At 34.2% G+C, this 8926-nt stretch overlaps 1 long non-coding RNA gene across 1 annotated transcript in view; it reads right to left on the minus strand.

The window, feature by feature from the left end:
- Positions 1–40: 40 nt before the first annotated feature.
- Positions 41–8926, minus strand: part of LOC119638484 — a 19246-nt gene continuing 10360 nt past the window's right edge. The window contains exon 3 of the long non-coding RNA XR_005247442.1: positions 41–148. This is a non-coding gene — a long non-coding RNA (uncharacterized LOC119638484). The remainder of the gene's footprint in view (positions 149–8926) is intronic.

An 8926-nucleotide genomic window follows, 5' to 3' on the forward strand; every position in this document is an offset into this window, starting at 1 on the left:
GTGTTGTGTACGCCAGTTGTTATCGTTCTTGTTAGTGTTTCTGTTGTTCAATTTGGGAAAATTCATTGCTCTTATAACAATCCTTTGTTATTATACGTTCCTGTCTTCTGGTTCGTTTCCTTCGTAAATTCGTTCCATTCGTCGTTCGCTTGTTACAAACACATACAAAAAAAAAAAACGATGTTTACTAGTTACACCTATATAAATAAGAAACAGATGCCAAAAAAAAAAAAACAGAAAAACAAGTAAGAAAATTCGGTCATGACCGAATCTTTTCTACCCATCATCGTTATCCCAAAAAAAAAGACTACAAAAAAAGAAAAGAACTGCATACTGTCATACTTTCTTTTGAAAAACAGAGGTGTTGTTAGTTTACGTGGTGCTGTGGGTGTGTCTTTCAACCGATTAGAACCATTTTCAATATCAATCTGCTTGCAAGAACTTCCAATGTTACTGCCAAATTTGAAGTTAACAGCTTCATTTTAACGACCAGGAGAAAGTTTACAAGAGGCTGACAGACAGACAGACATGTTTAAATCGATTTAGAATTTAATGCTGATACGCTTTGAGGCGTTTACGATGCTTTCTTTTGGGTGTTGCAAACATTTGGACAAAATAAATATACCGCCTCATCGTTCGGTGATGGGTATAAAATGGCTTTAAAGCATGAAAAACGTACATATTTGTGAGTGAGTTTCTCCTAAAATGTTTAAAAATAAACTTTTGCTTTTGCTAGTAAAGTAAACACAATTTGTAAAAGTTGTTAAATATCTTTTCCCGGGAATAGTTCTCGGTGAAGTTTTTTTTTTTGTCAGTAACTTCAAAACCATTCAATCATTGTTACTTGAGATGATAATGGGTGAAGAGAGTTTACTGTTGCGTTTTATCTCACATTAATCTACGAAATCATAAAATTTCGAAAATTTATCGCTTGCAACTTTCGAAAGGAACTGATTTCGCTTTTATTTCTAATAAAAAATGTATTTTCTCTCACTAAAAGATAAGATGACTATACTAGATATTCTTTGATGTGTAACCCTTCGAGAGAACACGAAGTATGCACGTTTCCTGTAAGCCATCTATTGCCGAATGCAAAAGTTAGGTATGATCCGTTCACAGTCACGTCCACGAAGTGCAAGAAAGTACACCTTACTAGTTAGGTCCGGTTTCTTTACAGTCAAAAATGTATTTCTTTCAGAACAAGCTGAATGAACAGATTAATCAAGGTATTCTCCATAGCTGAGTATAACTTTTTCCCATCTCGTAGACATTTTACAAGTTTCATATTAAAAAAATGTCTCGTCTTTTAAAGCCTTCCCCCCAAAGAAATCCATACTACATCATAAGAATCAAAGCGCCTTTCGAGCAGACATTAAGTTGTCTATTGGAAGCCATGTTAATCGAAGAGAGCAACATCTGCTCATGACAGCGGGGAGATTACGGCATTCCAGGATACATTTCCATAGCTTGTTCTTTCAAATGCGACCGCATTTCCTCATACGCAAAACTCGCAATATCAAGACTTTTGGCCTTTCACGTCTATATTTTGTCGCAATCGCAGCATTCCTCTGTGGTGATCCCATTTTATTGAAACGTAATACGCGAAGCCCTACCGATATTCCCCCAAACGTAGTCGCCATAGAAATTCAGGTGTTTCGTCGACGTTTGGATATCGTGCCGCGAGTAATGTTCATCACTTGTAAGTGTTTAGCCTTCGATTTATACCGAAAAAATAAAATTTCTAGAAAATGGTGTGCTAACTTACGCAGACAATACTTTGAAATGGCGAAGTTGTAACTTTTTTTTAGCACCACGCAGTGCTACTTACTCTTAACAAACGGATCCAAGAAATTTATTTTCCTAATACTAAGCATAGCAGATGTCGTTCGGAAAGCTTTCAAAACCTGCTGAAGCGCCAATGCAATTATTTGGATTTTACGGCATACCCTTTTGTTGACATTTTTATCAGTTGCTAAGGTCAACTGAAGTCAAATAAATATGCTTCATTTTTATACCCCGCGCCACATGTCGCACAAGGATATGTTAAGTTTGTGCGAATGTATATAACTTATGTTGCTTATTTTGTCCAAAGAAAAAAAAATTTTAAAAAAAAAAAAAAAAAAAAAAAAACGAGCAAGAACATTATAACGGGTCATAGTTTCCCGATAAATACTCTACATCACCCTACAGTTACGCATATAACAACTTTTCAATATATCCAAGTTATCCAAGAAGTATTCGAAAAAGCTGTCCGACCCGCAACACTTTCAATAGCGTTCTTCCTTGCGCCAAAACACGTCAGTGTACCAAATTTCATCAAAATACCCCAAAAATTTGCGACTGCTGAAGTGAATGCGAGAAAACAAGACCGAGAGACAAGTTCAGAGTCAATTTCTGAATCGATAAGAATCAGATAAGATGTATCTTTTTCAAGACCATCTATGTGCTGCATACATCCGCACAAGTTTAATATACTTTTTTTTTGTACTATAAATAGTGAGGAATATAACAAGTAAGAGAGTTTTACTCGATATACCATAGACACGAATTCTTTGTTCCCATTGTAAAGTTAAAAATTTGCTTCAAACTTCTAAAAATAGCTCAGCTCTCATTTTATTTAAAATTTGGTAATGATACGAGAAGTATCTGTTAGCACCTGATGATAAAGTATATTGTCGTGTATTGTACATATTAATGTCTAATGGACGGAGTTGTATTTTTAGGAATGTTACATCTTCTCACATCTGATATTAGTTAATAACTTTGGATTAAATTTAAGAACACAGAAGGAAATAATGGGCATGCGCGTAAAAGTGATACCGAAGGCCTGCCAGCCCTTATCTAATATTGATAATCTAACAGTGTGTGTTGTTGTAATCTTTTACCCATATATGGCATGTTTCCAGCAGTACAAGTGGGCATAGTACACATCCTTTTTGGAATGAAAGACGAAAGTAACCCAATATCGGATCGAGATAAACGATTTTTCAAGAAACTCTTGGAGAACAATATAATTCGGCCAAACACTGAATGCTCGTCTATTCTTAAAAATGTATTTTTTGGATTTTTTCATATTATTAGGAACTCCGGACTACTTCATTAAAACCGCCTTTAACGAGTAACAGTAACAAAGGCTTTAGTAACTGATTTTATGACTTTATTCAACAACCTTTTTAGATCAAGTTCGTGCCACTGAACCATGATTTTTATGATAAGCTCAGGTTTTGTTTACGATCCTTAGGAGATCTATTTACAAATTACTTGCAGGAACTTATATTTACAACGTATTAAATGCTCCGCATCCGGTTGAATATTGCAATTCAGCTCTCTTGACTCGGCTGAAGTTGTCTTCCGCAAATATTCTGTTTATATATCCTTTTACAGGCAAGTTACCGGTACATACCATTATCGCGACATTTTCAAGTTAATCTCTTTTTCGGCTAAATTTTCTATTGATTCTTGTTAATCTTCTGGCCAGACGTAAGCTGCATGAGGCAGGTGAAGTGTTACGGTTGTCTATTTGGTTTTCTCCTCCTTTTGGAATTTTAGAATTTCTTAGAAAATCGAATAGTTCTCACGCAAACTCAAATCATCAAATGTGCGATTTTCATAATGAAGTGAAAAATTATTCATCTTCGAATAAAGTGTTCCATGTCTTAACTATTAGGTTATAGTACTAAGCAGTTCACTAACCACTCACAAATGTAAGCTTTTGCTAAAGTTTTATCAGAGTAACTGGTAGTTATTTATAATAAACAGTTTTTCAACCGGATCCGATTATTCGCTGATGATGCGGCACGCGAGCAAACACAGTGTTGATGAAGACGATAGAAATAGGCGAAAGAGGCAGAGGTTACAGGAAGCAGCCTGGACGATATATGACCGATCACAAGCGATACACTTTAAACAATTAACCGGTTTTTTTTTTTCAATCGAGTAAGTGTACAATGTGTTTCATACATATATATTTCATCAAATAAAGTTTCAGGGTTTATTACCGTGGCTTTAGTTATTTTTAAAAATTATTTTTTATATTGAATTTAAAAACTTTTCAGAAGTTATTCACCTTTCAAATCATTTCGTAACATATTATTTGATTTACAGATGTGTCATAACCGTCGTAGCCGTTATTTCCTTTACTTTTTACAATTCTTTTTTTTTTTTTTGTTTATTTTTGTGTGTTTTTGGGTAGAGCAAGTAAACTACTTGAGTTTCATTTGTTGGAAACGAATGAACGCATGTTTTGTAACGGCACTACCAGCACACTTACTGCTTACCATCATGTGTTGGAAAAGAAAAAAAAAAAAAGACTCCTTTTGGCATTGTTTCGCCAGACATTGTCGTAAGTATTCGCGTTTACTGATTAAATAAATAAATAAAAGAAATATAATAACGAAAAATGTTTTGCGTTGTGCTCTGATGGCTTACACCAAAAGTTAAAGAAAAGTTTAAGATAAATACAACAACCACAAAAATTTTATATATACAACTGCCATAATTTTCAATATTTTTTTTTATTTTTATTTCTTTTTTATTTGCTACGGGTTTAAATTACTTTAACGAAACAATATATCATTGCCAAGCTTGATTAAAATGAAAACAAACAAAGCAAAAAAATGTAAAAAAAAAAGATGGGGGGAGATAGAGATAGAGAGAGAGAGAGAGAGAGAGAGAGAGAGAGAGCAAGGAGAGGAATCCTTTCTGGATATGATATTAAAATTTATAATCAAAAATGTCCAAAGTAAACGAAAATCTGATGGTTACGAGGAACGACGATGCTCTTGTCGATTGCGATAATAATGAATGAAATGCTGACAGAAACCGAATGAAAGCAGAAACAAGGAATAAATAATAGAATTCCTCGAAAGTATCGTTTACGTTTTCCTGAAAAAAAGTAAATAAAACGAACGACTGAAAAATTTGACAATTTTTACATCCCAGAAGCAATTGAGTTAAGTAAACTCTGTAACCGTGGGAAAGTATCACAAAAAATAAACCAACGAAGAGAAAAAAAAAACAAATAAACTATAAATTAAAAAAAAAAAATAAATAAATAAATTAATACAAGATAGTATTGTGACATACCGAATGTTACTGTACCCAATAAAGTCTACGTATGGATGTGTATATCATATCAACGTTACAATCAAGCCTGACTCTGAGGAAAAAGTGTCAGGAATTATTTATAACACATTTGCGAGCGTGAATGTTGTAGCATTCATTTACCTTGTAAAGCAGAATGCCGTAATTGGAATAGCATTCAAAGTTTTGATATCAATTTTTATTCGTTTCATTTTATAAAAACTTTTTTTACCTCACACCTTTTGCGTTCATAAGGGCATATTAAGTTTGTACGGTTGCGTAAAACGGCCAGAAGGATCTGAGATAGATCCACCTTTTTATACCGTACACCATTTGTGGTGCAGGGAGGTATGTAGCACACAGAAGGGCTTAAGGTAGACACACGTTTTATTATACCGACGGATTCAGAATCATAATCTAAATTGATCTAAGCCTCTCTGTCCTGCTGCCCGTATGACGTTTGTCCAAGCTACAGGTCGTAGTTTTTGAGATATTTCGATGAAATTTAGTACAGTGACGTGTTTTGATCCAAAGACCAACGCTATTGAAAATGATTCAGATCCGTCCAATTTTTTGACCTATTTTGAGAAGTTGTTATATGGAATAAATTGGAATTTCTTCGCAAAGGTGGCTGAGTAGTAGTACTTCACCGTTCTAAATTGATATGAAAACTTTGGACCGGCTCGAGAAATTTTTGAACCCCCTCTCATATTGCGAAAACTGAAGGTCATACGACAAAACGGTGTAACATTCAATGCTTTATGATGAAAATTATATCACAATAATAAGTTAACATAAAAAATTTAATTATACCAAGTTTGCACCATCTCGGCCTATTTTTTGAATCGAAACGCTAGTAAGGAATTTCACGAAAATTGACTCTTCAATATGTGGTCATGAAAATTCACCCATAGTAGTAATTTCTTACAAATATAAGAATTGGGTTAGACAATCTTATGTAGGGTATTTAATGGTCGACCTTGACCGACTGTAATGTTCTCACTTGTTTTAATGTACCGATCACTTTATGAAGCTTGTCTGTCCGTCGTATGTCTCTGTGTTTAAGCTAAAGATCGGAATTTTTGAATTATTTTGATGAAATTTGGTTCATCGACAAGTGTTGACCTAAGGGCAAACGCTATTGAAAGTGATTCGGAAGAAATTGCTCACTTTCCATGTAACGGCTTACTTTTAAAACCTATTATATGAATAACTGTATTAGGCGATGTATGATAGGATGTTAATGCTGGCCGTGTCTCTTAGGTGTATAGTTTTTTAATTAACAACTGTTACGTCAGGTATTTTAATATTAATTGGTTTTTGTTTTGTATATAGAACACGCCGCATGCGAAAGAAGTTCCCGGCCCAAGCTGAAGATCACTGCGTGGATTACTTTCGCTGCACTTGGGTCTGAAGAAGACACTTTTCAGGGTCTTTTGCTCCTAAGTAGACTTTTTTCCTCAAGTGCATCACTGAATGCGACTAGTTCCGCTTGATATTGCTCAGATGCAATGACTTCGCCAGACTTTAAAAGTTCGTAATAAATAGTTCCTTATCAATCCCTTGAAAAGCCCAGTATCGCTTTCTAGGCGTGAGCATACGGTTTTGCAAAAGGCGTGGGCTGTTGTCTTGAATCAACTCACGCTTAAAATGTCGTATAGGATCTATTCCTCATAGCCCGTAACAATTTGATGGAAGTGCTTTTATAGCGACTTAACAAATCTAAGCAGATGAGCAAAGTGATCATTAATTTTGTGCTCATAAGGTACTGCAACTGCGGACACTGCGCTAGGACATCGTGTCCTAGGCTACTCGGAATTAATTCACCTCATAAAATGCATTCTGTGGAACTCGCATTAAGAGAAACGTAGAATTGAAACATTTCAAGTCACTTACACCACGTTTTAGGAAAACCACTTCCACACTTTTCGGAAACCGCGCTGTAAAAAACTCAGCATTAATACAAACTAAACAACATTGTACTCACTTCGCGAAAAGAAATTTATTATTACTTATATCTGAGGACATCTAAAGACAATCTCATCGTCCCGTTCTGGCATTGTCATCTGTCGGCAATTGAATAAAATTTTAAGTGCGTTCGTCATTTTGTCTCAGATTTGTTATTTCTTACCAAAACTTACAATTAAACTTCCCAATGTTAATTTTGCACTAAAACAGAGTTGTTAGTTTATGGACATCTTAAATTGAAGTAAAAAGTGATTCTGGATAGAACGCTTTTAGAATAGATTAAAAGAAAGCAATGCTTTCTTGTTTGTAAATTTTTTAGAAAAGTCCCAGATAACTGAAATATGGAATGACGTACAAATATCGACAATAAGAATTGAGTAAGTTGAACGAATATAATTTCTGCAATTTTCTTGCACGAAAAGCTCGTCACAGCGAGAAGCTTTATAGAAGAACTCTCCCAACTTTTGCCCCTCGTCGTATGGAAGTCGCGTTATAAAAAAATTGCCCTATAGTAGACTTCTGCGAAAATTGAAAATCCGTATTACTGCAAGAAGAAGAGTTTAAAGAACTTGAATAGGTAAAAACACCATACTTAGGCCCACCACCCTTCACCACCCTATCCAGCCCGGACCATTGTCAACAGCGTTCTCCCTTGAGTCAAAACACGTCAGTGTACCAAATTTAATCAAATTATCTTAAATATTTCGATTCATAGAATGAACAAGGACAGAAGGACAGACAAGCTTAGATCGGTATACTAAAAGCTGGGTCAATGTCAAGTCCTTCTGGGTGTCGTGCATACATTCGCACTATTTTAGCACAAAAAATTCGTAAAAAACTCAATGACTGAAATTAAAAATTCCCAAGACTTTCTTGACACTCTTATAATTTTTTTCCTAAACCCGCACTACATTTTCGATTTTTAATTAAAAAAAGCAAACAAATAGAAAATGATTAAAGTAAACAATAAATTTGAAACTTGACATCAATTCTTCTTCAAGGCAGAATGAACTCTTTGAAGAACTGGCAAATAATTTCTAACAATTCTCGTAATGGTAAGCAAAAAAAAAAAGAAAAAAATACACATAAAACTTGATTTATTTCTTGACCACAAGGCTTGACTAAGAAATCACAACAAAATTAAATTTTTTTTTTTTTTTCTTGTTTTATTTCTTCACCAGACAAATCAGCCGGAACAGAACCCGCACAAGAAGAACAACAGATGTATTTATTGCTGCATACATATATAGCGTTTAAACATAAAACCTTAACCATGTTACATATTATTACAAACGAGTTGGTCAGTTTTACGTGGCTAGTTAGTTAGTTAGTTAGTCAGTCAGTCAGTCAGTCCTCATTGGACATTTGAGAGTAAAGAGAATCTCAAACAACGAAACAACTGATAGCAATAACTTCTCGACACCGAACACCGACCAATACGACCCTAAATATTAACCGTTTACATATAAACAACAATAATAACAACAACAATAATAATAATAACAACTTGGGAACAACATACAAATTTGTTGGCAGCCAACAGTGATTTATGAATGTAATTGACCGCAATACGTAAAAATGTATATATATATATATATATATATATATATATAAATATATTTACAGAGATATTGCAAACATACATACAGATTCACTAACAGCAGAGCAACATTGCTGCACACATATAGGTTTGTATGTTTGCCTGTATATTAACAACAATGTGCAGAAGTTGTATAGGAAGACGGAATCAACTTGAGGTTGTTGTTGTTTCTTGCTTTTTTTTTACTGTTTTCTTTCCTTTCCTTTTTATATTCACATACACGCACGTATTGTATCTTTTAAAAGTAAAAAAAAAAAAAAAAAAAAAAAAAAAAAA

The sequence above is a fragment of the Glossina fuscipes genome, unplaced genomic scaffold, assembly GCF_014805625.2.
Source record: "Glossina fuscipes isolate IAEA_lab_2018 unplaced genomic scaffold, Yale_Gfus_2 90, whole genome shotgun sequence".
NCBI classification, from domain to species: domain Eukaryota; kingdom Metazoa; phylum Arthropoda; class Insecta; order Diptera; family Glossinidae; genus Glossina; species Glossina fuscipes.